This window comes from Pithys albifrons, chromosome 3 (assembly GCF_047495875.1).
Source record: "Pithys albifrons albifrons isolate INPA30051 chromosome 3, PitAlb_v1, whole genome shotgun sequence".
Lineage (NCBI taxonomy): Eukaryota > Metazoa > Chordata > Aves > Passeriformes > Thamnophilidae > Pithys > Pithys albifrons.
Window position 1 is genome coordinate 79,416,868 of NC_092460.1, and position 14,999 is coordinate 79,431,866.

The 14,999-nt window shown below is 38.2% G+C and overlaps 1 protein-coding gene and 1 pseudogene across 10 annotated transcripts in view; one reads left to right on the top strand and one right to left on the bottom strand.

Annotated features, from left to right (window-relative positions):
- The window catches only part of CADPS2 (calcium dependent secretion activator 2), a 298,773-nt gene that overhangs the window by 203,560 nt on the left and 80,214 nt on the right, over positions 1-14,999 (bottom strand). The gene's annotated exons all lie outside the window — the stretch shown is intronic.
- LOC139670755 (5S ribosomal RNA) lies at positions 9,843-9,961 on the top strand (annotated as a pseudogene).

Sequence of the window (14,999 nt, forward strand, 5' to 3'; positions counted from 1 at the left end):
AGCTGGGGCTAGTTTGATGAAGGTGCAAAAAACTTCTGACAGTTTGGAGAACAGCTTCCACAAGTACATATTTTAAGAACAAAGGCTTATGCCTAGTAGGAAGCAACATACATTACAACCAGCACTGTTTGCTGGTATACCTTGGAGCTGCAGGAAAAAAACAATTGTTTCAGATATGATTTGTCACTGCACTTATGAGAGTCTGGGGAAAAAATCCCCAAAACCTCCAAAAATTATTAAGTTGATGTTTAGATTAGTTCTACTAAGCACACTGCAAGAACAAGATCATTTTGGATCAAAAATAAATAGCTAATGCAGTAGCATCATACATCCATAGTACATATTAATTATTTTTATGCCACTTGAATAAAATTACTTCATTGGTCACTGAAATAGCATTTATATTCTAAGAAGATACTAATAGTTATCAATGCATTTTAATAGCAAATTTTAATAATTTTTGGCAGCTGAACATGAGTGAAAATTGAGCTACTTGAGATTTGCTCAGTATTTTGAAATAAGAAGTACTTTTCATGTTCTTAGGAAAAAAAAATAAGACTGGCTTGCAGATCTTCCTCCCTCGTTATTTTTCATACTCTAGAAATATCCTCCAGGCACAATTTTGATTTAAAATTAAATTATCAGAGTTAAAGGGTCCTAGTTTTTAATATATATAAGTCTTCAGAACAGAGTTCTCACCTTCAGGTAAAAGATACTTAAATTTTAAGTAATCACACTAATAAACTCCTATTACTCTATTTCAGTATTTCCATCATTATTTATTTAATCAAAGATTCCTTCTCCTAGAACTACACTACATTGTACAGTTTTTTCTAATTCAGGAGGGAAAAAGGTGAAATAAAAAAAATTGTTTAGCAGTGAGAGTTTTTTTTATTTTTAAAGTCTCCTTAAAGCATCACATTACATTAAGGTGAGAAAAGGTAATAAAGTAATATACAATCTCACCTGAAGAGTCATATTCTTCCTGAGAACATTAGGCTATGATTTCTTGTTATCAAGACTAATGGTTCAGAAACTATCACAAGTTGAAATCTTTAGGTGATGTACTTTGCTTTCTTCAACTCTTTTGGGCAAAACAGCTACACATTGGACATTTTTCACAGCTTAGCAATCAGCTTATCTGTAAAAAAACCCACCAAAACTCCAAGTCTTGAAATTAAAATGTGTGCTACTGCTCCAGGCTTACATGTTTATAAGCATACTAAGCAACACTGTGCACTGGGATTTGTTTCTTTGCCACCTTTTTCAAACTGGCAAAAGCAATTGCCCAAAGTCCAACCAAATTTCTGTGCCTGATGGCATCATATTTCACGGACTTATGTATTGCAATGTTCGTACCTTGGGCGCAAGAACAAAGAGAGGTATAGTAACAATCATCATAAAAAATCCACAAAACTATTTCACTCAGAAGCAGCATTTTCTCCTGCATTCACTTATTAAAGTTATCCAAATGCCTTTTAGAAACAGGCATATTTATCCTCCTTTCAAGGCTGACAACAGCAACAATGCCTTTTGCACTCTAATGAGACACAGAAAATTATTTATGTAGATTGTTGCCTGCAAGAGCATGGTTATGGGTTACATTTGCTGTATCTCCACTTGGAATAGCCACTGTGATCTTCATTTTCAATGTACAGTCTCCCCTGAGCTCACTGGCTGTCTGAAGCATCTTGAGGAACTTCATGCACTACAGTATTGGCCCTCAGGGGTACCAACATTCTGGAGGAGTTATTCTCGAAATATCACCTGGATGTACAACTCCAAAGTGGTGCAGCTTCTCTCCCCAGTGACACTGCTCACACAGGCAATGAATTTTCACATAGTTTGATCTCTGCAGGCTGATCCATAGCCACGTATTCAACACCTGCAGCCACAGAGATGCAAATCATTTTACCCTCCCTGAAGATGATGGCCCAGTACCCTTGTGCATGAGGGTAATTACAAGCCAGCAATTACCAAAATTACTTCTCATCTTCCAGTTGTTTGTGCCAGGGAGAAATTAGCTGATAAATAGGTAAAACAATAGCAGGAATAGATTGCATATTTCAAAAGATCGTGATGCTTGGTTTGCTGAAACATAAGAAGCAGCCAGCTTTTAAAAGAAATCTGCAATGTAGTCTGTGCCTAATAATGGCACTGGGAAATCTGATGTGCTGCTAGGGAAAAAACGCTGTTGCCTCTACATACTGCGTTCCTCCCATCTAGGATATTGTAAAAGTGCTATAGACAATGTTATGAGGTCTGAAATCACACCTACTGGTGTGTTAGATGGTCAATCATCATTCCTATTTAATTGTGGAAATAAACACATAAATGACACTGGACGTTGAGCAGTTTCTGCGCAGCCCTAAGCTTTTCTATCCATCATCTCTCTCCTGATAAAAAAGTCATATTGTCCTTGTAGATGTTTCTCAAGACCTCCAGATAAAGGAGAAAGAACAGACTGCACACAGTGGATCTATAATAAATTGTGAAATTCAATAGTTTCACAGCAGAAAGGGTACTTCAGCTGTCAGCCTGCCCAGAGGAAGATGTTAATTACCATCATAGCAAGATCTATCTTTTTAATGTATTGACAGATACAGATCACAAGCACAAGTTAAAATATATTTTATACTGAGCAACACACAATTCCAAAGAAAGGAGAAGAGTTTTATGCTTTGAAGCATACAGTTGTTTGCTTGCAAGTTAAATGTAGGGCTTGTCTTGTCACCAAGTCAGACAAGTTACCAACAACCTATTCTTATGCTATTTTCCCAATTTACTCAAGAATTGGAAATTACAGCTGAGAAGAAACTGCTTCAGCAGGAAGTTACAAAGCAGAGGTAAGGAATTTCTTCCTCCACTGTATAGGACTTAGCCATGTTCCCTGTCCTTGGTTATATCCATCATCATTTACCTGGCAAAGAAGTAATTTGCAAAGCTTCTTTTTGTCAAAGTGCATTTTCTTGGTCAGTAAAGTGCAATTTAGTGAAAGCATTAGAAGCTTATCAGCACTTTGCTTCCGGAGTTTCTTTCCTCTTTGTAACAGAACTGACAGCTTGTTCCCCACTATGCTGACCTTCCCTGACCAGAACTCCTCCCTTTGGTGACTAATGGAAAGCTCCAGTTTGCTAGAATTTCAAAGGGTCTATTTTAGCTAGCATAAGCCTGAAAAAGGCTGTTATATTGAATATGTAACACAGCATGCCTTGGAGAAATCACTCAAAAAAGGCTTATTTTCACTTCCCTATTGGTCTCATTTATTTTCCCGTAACTTCCACAAGGAAGGTGTCCAACTATGACTATAAGGGAAGCAGGTGAAGTACAACATAAGCAGCCAAAAATAATAATACAGAAAGAAGAAACTGAAGATTGAAAAGAAACAGACTTCAAAAAGGAAACATATACACAAAAGTAATAACTAGCAAACATGGCCTTGCCAAAAGGATTAGAAAAAAAAACATTTACTTAGCATATTTATCTATTTTACAATCACAGATGATCATAAGCATACACATAACTACCTCTGGTACCTGCAAACTTGAGAAAAACACTCAGCTGCTCAAAATCAATGACGCATTTCCATTTTCCTTGCTAAAAAACTCCCCAATTCTCTGACTTTTTTGTTTACTTAGTGCTGTAAAAAATAGAACAAGCCTCAGCACTTTATCTCTTATGATAGCGTTTATCTCTTAGGATACAATCTTACTAAATATAAAATCCAATTTCTTGCATTAACTTAGAGAAAAAGTGAAGTAAATGGGCAAGGACAATAAGGAAGGGAAAACAGTCTTTCACTTCTCTAAATTTTCCTCCAGAGTTACTTGTGGTTTCTAGTTTTTATTCCACTTGACTGGAAAATGGAATTACGTAAGTGACAGTTTTGATCATTGGTATTGCACTGAGTTCATTTTGCCACAGATGAAGAGAATGGGCAATTTCACTTCCCTATTACCATTAATGTTCTCCAGTATTAAACATTTTCACCTAAGTAGAGATTAATAGCTTTTAGTTCAAATGAGCATACAACTATATTTCTATTTTTAAACATAATACCAAGGAGCCTATAGTCAGAGCTGGTCTGCTGAGATCTTTTCAGTCCATATTGCCCACCACCATCGCAAACACTTTCATTTAAAATGAGCATATTGTTTCAGGACATGTACTGATCAACATCACTTTTTCATTTCCAATTTATATATTCTGCCACTGCAGATGAATGCTCAAAAAGCACATGAGCAAACAGAAATTGGGCTGAAGCCACCTGAAATGTCATCACATAACATCTTTTTTTCTGTCTCTGTTTTAACAACTGAAAAAGTGCCAGCAAACTGACAACTTAAGCAAACAACCTGCCACTTTCTTTCCCTGTACTATTTGTTTTAGTGGCTTATTTTTCAGTGGTGTAGAAAGGCTGGGGGAGGGGGGGCAGGGGGAGGAACAGGTTAAAGCACCAAGTTCACTCTGTGGCCTAAGGAAACTGGAAAAGAATTGACACACCACGAACACCGCAAAACTTGGGTAGTCAATGGAAAACAAAGACAAGAGGGACCCTCTTAAGCTTTGCAAGTCTTATTGATGATGTCTTGTCTTTTATGTATGGCATCTTTCTACTGTGATGTCCAGGATTTAAGGAAAGAATACACACAAGGAAAAATGCAGCCCCTTTCCTTCTAAGAAAAAACCTTCTTTGGCATCTCATGAAGGGTGACGCAGTTTTAACAGTATTCTTGAGAATTAGATGTAGTGTGCAGAAGTGGCAGAGACAAAGATCTATGAGAAAGAACCACAACTGTGTACTTCCCATACCAAAGCCAAAAAGACAAGACTGTCTGCTCCTGCTGTCTCCTGTATGACCCAACAGCTGCTAGGATAGCCCACTACAATTGTTTAAAAAAAACCCCCCATCATTACTAAAATATGAGAAGTAAGAAAAAATAGGCTGAACAGGAGAAAAGAAGATAACAACTGCTGTGACATCTAGAGCTGTATGACTGAAGACAAGTAAATAAAGTGATGCAAACTAGAAGATTCAAGGAGTACAACCCCATCTAGCTGACAACTTAGCGGTTTCTGAAGTCTCAGCAAGGAGAAAAAGTGTTAGTATTGTATCTCCATCTGCTCTTACACAATATCCTCCCCATTCAGGGGAGAATAAGGGCAAGCCATCCTACAACCCATGTGCTGAGCAAAGGCACACTCATCCAGAGGACAACCTGGAGCTCCTAATGCAGGCTCTGCTCTGAAGCACTTCCTAGAGGAACCTCTCTCCTGCCACAAAGAGGATAGAGAAGTTTGCAAAGATCCAAGGTCCAAACTGTTTCACAAAACATTTCAAGTAAAGGGGTGTGAATGTTTTCCAAAAGTTCTAAACTGTCACAACTGAAGACTTCAAATCATTTGGGGAGAAAGAGGATGGAACAACACAGTCAAGTTTAATTGCCAGCTAATGCAATAGACAATAGTAGCTTTGTGATGAGAAGGTATTTTGTGTAATAAAAATCGCCTCCTTGCTTCTCTCAAGAGACAATCTGTACTTCAAAGTGTTTCTGTTTTAAGAGAAAGATAAGAACAATGGAATATGAGTGCAAATGCAGGCAGGGGCACTGCATAATGAAAATGGAAGTGCTTGGGGAATTTTTTGTTTTGTCTTTGCACTTAAAATGCATTATTATTTGTGTGGACATTTCTCAACAGCAACACCACCTCATCACTCACTAGAATGCATTTCTATTCCAGAAGTGGTACAAAGGATTACACAATGCTTCTAGACACCAAGTCATTGGCATGTAGGATTTGGCTGCTAACTGTAGTCTTATAAGCATTTTTATTGCAATACAACTTCCTTAAAAACTCAGCCTTCATCATACATGCATTCCCTCTCTTTGCCATTATAAAGTGTAACCTTTGCGTGTTGAAAAACAACAATACATTTTCCTTGATTAATTTTTCACAAGGGTGATCAATTCATTGTGTTTGTAGAAAAGTTATGATACATAAAAAAGCTTCAAAATGCACTCTGAATCTTAAATCCTTCCTTAGATTTAATAATCACCCAGTTGGCTACACTTCAGACAGCAATGCTTCAGTGGAAAGATTAATGAACATTTGGTCTGCAGTTTAATCCCTCTAGATTTTAGCATGCAGAATGCAAACTTTTATAAGTTGGACTATTTATATGCATTGCAATTATATGTCAAGGTCCAAGTAGCTTTAATGGTAACTTTGAGGTTTCTTAGTCATAGTTTGCTCTCTCTTTAGAGTACTTAAGTTTCAGAAAATATTAATTCACTACACTTCAGCATTATCTAGACCATTTTAAAGATTACTTTTCAATATATCTCAAGTCAGAAACACCTTCAATTTCTTATTAATTTTATACAATCATCAGTTATTTTGCTTTGATAGCAGTATATTTTGTGGCAAAGATTTAACTGATCAAACAATTTAAGACACAAAAGTGAACATTAGCTTCTTCTTTACAGCCATTCTCTACAGGCACAGTGGCAAGTTATTGCCTCTACCTCTTACAGTAGCAAGTGCTGCTTGCCAAGCCCCCGCTGCCCTTGACCTCCATGGTGCCCATACTGCTCAGGTGATGTGTGAATTCCAAAAGAACAATACAGTTGAGGTAAGAGTACTTGCACACAGGTTGGGACAATGGCAAAGACACTGTCCATGCACCTTTGTCCTCCTCCCTCAGCATTTCCACAACCCTGCCTTTCCTCTTCTGTGCTTCCAGAGAGAGGTGTTGATAACAGCAGAACAACCTATGAAACTTCTTTTGCAGTTAATGGGGAGGCTGAAATTATTACAGTCAGAGAAATTTCTTTCTGACAAATAACTATGGCTTACCAAGGGACAAAACCCAGTTGTTGACCCAGTGTAATTCAAGAACCTGCAAACAGTTTTGTTGGACAATCATACATATAAGCAAGGAAAAAAAATCTTCATAGAGCTCTTATCATTGAGGGCCTCTCCTAAAAAAACCCCAAAGCTGGGAATTTTTTGCTTCACAGTTCCCAGCAGCAAGTACAGTGTAGAATACTAAGAGTAGAAAAAGAAAGGAAAACCACCACCACCATGATGCTGGAAAGTTCTTCTGGTGCAGTTTGCTCAAATTCCCAGTAACAAGACTTCACAACTTTCTTTTTTTCTTCAATTATAGGCACCGGTTTCAATAAACTAGAAAAATACAGGAATGTATGCTTATTTGTTAGCTTTTTCTTTCAAATGACAGTACTACCAGTATTCCAAAATATTTTCAAGCTAAGCCACTCAAGAGCTTCTGTAAGAAATGCAAATGATTTACGAGTCAAATGTAATAAGCAAACAAATATTACCCTCCTGCTGTCAAAACGGTGTTACTTGCTAGTTTTATCAAGATAAAGCTTAAGTTATTTGCCTGTTGTGACCAGCCTAGTCAATATCATAATGCAATTTTAATGTCCAAAGAGAACAGCACACATCGCTTTTCACCTCTAAGGCTAAATCCTAACACTGCAAACCAAAGTCTGATCACAAATTCTCCTCTTTTAGTTTTTGTACTGTTATTCCACTCAATTTCTATTCATAATTCCACTAATGCACAAGATTCTTCATTTTTATCACAGCTTCTTTTAGTCTATTCTGAAAACATATTTCCCACTTACTTATCTAAGAAGCAGACGCACTGATCTAAGTAGTTTTTATGAAAAAGGTAACTCAATTCTGCGTCAGGATATTTGGAAACATTTGCACTATTCATCTGCCAACTTCTGAAACACATTACTCATACCAAGAGCCTTATGCCATCTTCTAACACAGATTTTCTAATTTGATGGTCTGAGGAACCCAGAATAATCCCTCAAGGTTTTTTATTTTAATCATAAATTTTATGACAGCCAGAAACAACCTCCTTATTATGGTCACTTCTACAAATGATTGAACCTTTCAAGACACTTATTATTACAGGCAGGTTAATTTACTGTGGAATTTGCATATATATCCTGATCACTATTTAAATACTGAAAAAAAACAGTTATTTAAAAAGCAGTAAGCCACGTACTCAGAATTTGTATGGTGCTGTCACCAGAATTAATGTTTCACTCAGTGAAATAATTCAGATTATCTCCCCCTTACACTAAAAACTGAGCCCATGAAACAGGAAAAAGGCTAGAGAATCTGAACAGGTAAGGGGTAAAGATTAAGAAGGAAAAAAACTAAAACAGGAAACACCCTATCAGAAGGTAAGTCTAATACTTGCTGCAGTCACAAACCCAGTACACAGCTGCCTGACAAGACAAAAAAAGTGAACTCTATTTAACAGTCAAGGAGAAAACAGTTTTTGCAAGATTGTTAGATGGATTTGAACTAAAAAGCCTGGCACATTGGAGTAAAGCTATGTACCAGTACTGCCATGTCCCAGAGCGTGTGCTGGCAGAGCAGCCACAACTAGGAAGATGCACACACCTGTGAGATGCACGCAAGCTACAGCAAATACAAGAACACTTTGCATTACCTGGAGCTGTCCTCATTCTCCTCACTCAGCATATCCAGTTGGTTTTGGCAGGTACTTCTTCACATGCTGACAGAGCCAAGTTCAACATCTTTAACTTCCACAAAAATATATATTTTGAGAGGTTTCATTTGGAATATATTTGCATTAAATTATACTGAAAACTTTGGAGCTTCCAGGCACAGAGCAAGGTGCAGCTTCACTCTTTCAATCCAAAAGCAATTAGAGCTACAATGTCATCAAGAGATTGATAGCGAAGCAATCATAGAGGCAGCTCATACACACACACTGTGAAAGGCAGGAAAACTTAACTGTCACTCAGCCTTTGATCTTTTGGGATGCAAAGAAGAACTGACATAAAAAAATAAAACGAGTTAAGAAGCCACTGCTAGATTTGAATAAACTCTAAATGAAAATGTCAACAAAAGCAGTTATGTCTCAATGCCAACAACAGAACCAGTTTTATACTGAAATTTAGCCAGAGCTTGGCTTTCCTTCAAATAAAGATTCATGCTAGCTTTGCAGCAATACTTCCCTCTACTTAATTAAAAGCCAGGTGTTGCATGTATAACAGCTAACTTTATCTATGACATATTAGATAAGACTCTATACCAACTCAGTTCCACCTTCAGTCAAAATCAAATACATGAAAAAATACCGGTATTTCCAAACTCTAAAGCTATATTTTATAAAAAAAAGGATTGAAATAGTAATCTAGGAGAAGGAAACTTTGAATACTAAGAACTTAGACCCACTGGGTAATCCAGATGAAACAGTCCTTGAATACAAAACTTAATCTCTTATCCAGCAGCCCTTCAAGGTAGATCCATTTCCATGGGTATATTTTCTAGTCTAGAAACTTTCAGTGGCTTCCTAGTCCCCATGAGTAATTTTCTTCTCTATAGCATGTTAGGCTGGGTATGCTCCCTGACGGAATATTCTGAGATCTTCCATTCAGGAAGATACAGCCTCCCCTAATCAGATATCTTCTCTGACCCCGTGTGCATCAGCCACTGAAACATAGCCAAGTCCCTTTTCTCTTGCCTGCCCAGACACACTTGGAAGTAACAATGAACTGAGCAAAGGCATTAAACCAGATGCATCCTTCATGCACTGTTTTCTTCATCAAAACCAGATTATGAACAGTGTCCATTCCTGAACATTATGCCCATTGAGTCAACTAAGGAAAAAATCATAATATGAGAAAAATGGTAATTTTTTTTTTATATTGTCAAATATATTTGTTATATATTGTCAAATATGGCATGGTCTCAGCCGAAAAAAGAGCTCAGGAATCCTAATTTGCCAGAACTTTCTAGATATTAGGCTCACAATCACTATAGAGGGCAGTTAAAGCCTCCCTGACATCCGATCCCATCAGATCTCGGAAGCTAAGCAGGGTCAGCCCCGGATTAGTACTTGGATGGGAGACCTCCTGGGAAATGCCGGGTGCTGTAGGTTCTAGTCCTGAGGACTTCACTGGCACCATCCAAGCTCGCTCGGCCGTGGAAGATGAACCTCAGGACTTAAACGGTGGGGCCAGTTCTGCGCACGCTGAGCCTCACCTAAAAATCCACTGCACAGGCTGGAAGGGCACACCCACGTGGAGACAGCCCTTCCCAAATCTTCGTTCGCGAAGTTTGGCCATACATACAATCACTATGCTTCATCTAGTGTTTTGTTTGGTTTTAGTTTTGGAGTAAACCTGAGGCTTAGCTTCCATTCTGCAGCATTATTCAGAGAATTAAAAACTGAAGGACTGGAGAGATCTTCAAAATAATTCATTATGCCAAAGAGACTTTAGTCTACATGCTCCATAAACAACATGAGTTTCTGACCCCAACAGAGCCACAGAGAAGAAATCAACGTCATCAATCTAAATCCCAATGAAACTAAATTATTGACTTTCTCATCTCTTTAGATGACATCTTCTGATATTTCAGATAGGAACAGAAGACAGTAATTCAGTTTTTCTCATTGCAGAAAAAAACCTTACATTTTCTAATCTAAGTAAATAGGAGTAGGAAAGAAATGTAACACAGATGTGTACCCCAAGCACACAGAGGTGGCTTCTCTCCTGACTAACCCTTTATTCCTGCAGGTGTTTAATTGGGTTCACTTCATGTCTTCATGCAAGAATTATGAGCCACACATACACGAAGCACATACTATTAAAGGTTTTTCACAGTCATAGTTATCTAAAAGTGAAAAAGTGTGGAGATAGCTTAGAGAGGTGCAACATTATCTTTTATTAAAAAAGAAAATTGCTACCTCCAGACAACATTTTAAGACCTCTCCTACAGAATGTTGGAAAAAAGGTGAAAAGGCATTGTCCAAGTATTTTGCACACTACCACTAAACTAAAAGTTCTTTCATTGAGCAAAGTTGAATTAGTGTGTGTGTGCATTAACACTGGCTCTGTCATATAAATAATGACATTTAACAAGGCTAGTAATATTATCATTCAATTTTCCCTTCAAATTATTAAAATGCTAGGAACAAGTAGTCCTGAGCAGAAGCACTTAGAGCAAGCAATGGGAGACTGCAGCCACCAAAGGGTAGCCAACACCTCTCGCCCAAATTCCTCAAGTGTTCAGTGGCTATCCTGCAGCTGACTCAGGTCTCCTGCTGATCTCAACTCCATGACTCAGTTATACAGATCAAGGAACAGAGCCAGCTGAAAATTAACAAAAAATGGATAATATTTGAAACAACTTCCTTCATCACTCTGACTATGCATTGACAAACGTGGCTCACAGCTTGGCTACGCAGTAGGGTCAAGAGAGATGGGGGAGAGAAATCCTCCCACGGGCAGTTTTTACTAAGGTTGCCTTACATGAATCCTCAAACCAATGTTTGAAAGCATTTAAATACACATACTAAAAATTATTTCACTCTTTCCATTTCTTTAAACCATCAATTATTTAAATAATTGTGGCACATGGACATCAGAAGTCCTCTGTAGTGCAAGGAGCTGGGTAAATTCAGGGACAAACTTCAGAAGGACCCTGCTTCTCTGATGGTAGGAATTTACCATGCAGTGGAAAGTCCTGGCCAAGGTGCCTCTATATTCTAAATAATTGTATCAGGAGGTCTGGCTTAACATTACAGCGTTTACAGATGTCTAAACACAGACAGAAGGGATTATACTAAAAAATCTTATTTCTCTTCAGAGCTCAAGTGTCAAGCATCAAGCTGGGAGACTTGTCTCACAGTCCTGGAGTGAAATGTTCAAATAATTTAACTGAGACACAGGTGAGAAGCCTCTGTAATCACAATGTGAGGTGATGAGAGTTGGGAGAATGAATTCGAAATAAATGAGCAAACTGATCATCCTCAATCAAGAAGCCTTCTCTATCTTCCTAATACAGCTGAGACACGGGAAGTTGGCTCTCTGGATTAGTGGTATTACAACACCCACCAGGGAGGAAGCAGTCTGAATTCTTAGTTCCTCCTCTAAGGTATTTTAATCTGTTTTAACCAGTGATCAAATAATCTAAAATACATAAACACGAACATGAACAAATCTCTGGAGAGAAGCCTTAAAGAAGATGTAATGCCAATAGAGTAGACAGAGTAATTGATAAAAACTCTGGAGGAGCTATTGTTATTATAGTTCTTAATGGCAAAAACTACTCGCAAGCTTAACATGATTTTGTTTTCATCGTTAGAAAACACATATTTGACCTTCTGAACAAGGAATCTGGCTCAGTTACCATATGTGAAGTCTGAAAACTCAAGGGAAACCTATCTTATATTAAACTAATATATCAAGGACATATCTATTCTGATCTTAAAGGCTCCAAGCAACGAGTTCTTATGGAGTTCTACCCAACAAGTTATTACTGTCATATTAATTACTATCATACTATTTTTTCTTGTGCTAACAAGAAAAACAGATAAAAGTGTGTCTTCTTTTGCTAGACTAAAACTGGCTTAATAGTAGTTATAGGTAACACTTACAGAAGATGCTGAGGAACACTTCTGGGTATTGTAGTTTATAGAACTCTTTTTTGTTTATGAACTATAACAAGTGCTAAATCAAAGGCAGAGAACATCCATCTTTGTTTTGGTAATTATTGCATTTCTCCTTCCTTCCTCCTCCTATGAATATTTCTCTTATCAATTTTATGCATTTCATATATTCTCATTAACTGCTACCAGTTCCAGCTGGTTTACACTCTTACTTTATTGCAGGCTCTCCTTCCTCTGGGATATGGTTGCTTTTATCCATCATATTTGCAACATCAGTTTGTGGGTAATCAACTGTTTTTAAACCAGTCCTAATTTTTCACATCTATTTTCTCCCTCACAACCAGTGAATCTTACCACACACACACACAGAATCACACAGACTATTCTGAGATGGAAGGGACCCACAAAGATCATTGAGTCCATCTCCTAAGTCAATGGCCCATACAGGGGATTGAACCCATGACCTTGGCATTATTACAACCAGGTTTTAACCAACTGAACTAATCTCAGGGTCATTTTCTTCTTTCTTGTTGAAGAGCCCTTACAATCTGCACACTTGTTTATATATGAAGATATAATATAGACACATATATATATACATTGTGGGGTGATGAGCTGATAAGGCCTGATGGGCGAGGGAGACACCTCAGGCCCCTCTGGAGGAGTGCTCCCCACAGAAGCAAAGTGATGAGATTAAGGATGGAGTGTTAAGAAATAGCATGGCCTTCTTTTGAGATATCTTCAAGGGCCCACGCCACCTCAGGGCATCTGCATCACCCCCCTGAATAGATTGACTATTATTCACACAAACACCTGGAGAAGAAAAAAGATATAAAAGAGTGCAGTTTAACTGCAACTTGGGGAGAAAAACTTTCCACCTCTGGGAGGGCAACCTGAAAGCTACCCTGTCTCCTCCATTTCATCAGCATTGCAGAGGTAAGCAACGGAATTCTTACTTTATTTTTCTTATACCTTAGTAGTTGTAATTTGTTACAGCTCACTGGGTGTATGCCTGTTAATGGGAAGTGGCTATATTTTTCCTGTTGCTTTTCTTTTGGGTTATTGAGTGTGTTTACTGGTGGTGTTGAACTGTTGTTTTTCTGTTTAGTAATCTGTTAGTTAAGTTTGCTACAGGAGTGGTATACTGCTGGGGTGGCCCTTGAAATGTGTGTTGTGCTGATGTCTTTGGGGGGGTATTTTGTACAATCCTGCAGCTAAATGTTATCACCGACTAAGAAACCCATATAGTTATTGTCACATATTTGTATTAATAAATGTTATTTCGGGACCTATCATGAGAAAGGTTCTTTTCTTTTGTTGCTATTAAGTGTGGTCCTCATAGGGGAGTCAAAATCTTTCCAACCTGTGTTCTGTCCAGGGTTCGGCAGGCAGTGCTGGGTTCATAAAGTTTCGATTACTCCGAGGACGCTTATAGCTATAATTTCTCCCTGGCTTAAGTGTTAGCTTCATATCCAGAATCAGAAACCCTTCCAACCTGTGTGCTGTCAGTTAGGAGACAGACAGTGTTGGTTAACATAAGGCTCTGATTCTCTGAAAGTGCTTATAGCTAACGACGTCTATTAATACAGTTAAGACTAGAAATCTTTGTATTTCTGTCTCCCTCCTCCCTTTCACGTGACATACATATATGATGTCCTTTCCTCTGGCTCTTTTATTTCTGCTATATCCCTTTCTGAAGATGGAATGGATATAGCAACAGACAGCAATTACAGTTACTAAAGTTTTGTATCCTGGGTTTCATTGGGAAGAGTGTGGCCAGCAGGTCAAGGGAGATGATCGTCCCTCTTACTCAGCCCTAGTGAGGCCACATCTGGAGTGCTGTGTCCAGTTCTGGACTCCTCAGTACAAGAAAGACAAGGAGCTACTGGAGAGGACCACAAAGATTACTCTTATGAAGAGAGACTTTGAGAGCTGAACCTGCGTAGTCCATAGAAAAAAGAAGGGGATCTTACCAATACATATAAACATCTCAAGGGAAAATGTCAAAAGAACGGTGCCAGACTCTTTTGACTGGTGTCCAGTGACAGGACAAGAAGTAGTGGACGTAAACTAAAACACAAGATGTTTCACTTCAACATGAGGAAAAACTTCCTTAAGTTAAGGGTGGGAGAAAAACGGAACAGGCTGCCCAGATAGAGTATGGAGTCTTCCTATCTGGAGACATTCAGAACTCACTTGGCCATGATCTTGTGTAACTTGCTTGAGGTGATCCTGCCTTGACAGGGTGGCTGGACTATATGATCTCAAGAGGTCCCTTCCAATCCTAACAATTCTGTGATTCATTCAGCATAATTATACTTTTGTTTTCTTTCTTGAGTAGTCTTCCTTCTGCACAGTTATGACTTGCTCTCTACAGATCATAGTTTGGTTCCTGCCATCTGAAAATACACTGCACCAGCCTGCACTGTCCCCTTCAAATGAGGACCATTTTCATGACTACTCACTTGCATTACTGTAAATTATTTTCAACTTTTAATTTACATGCTCTGCCTGACAATTCTTT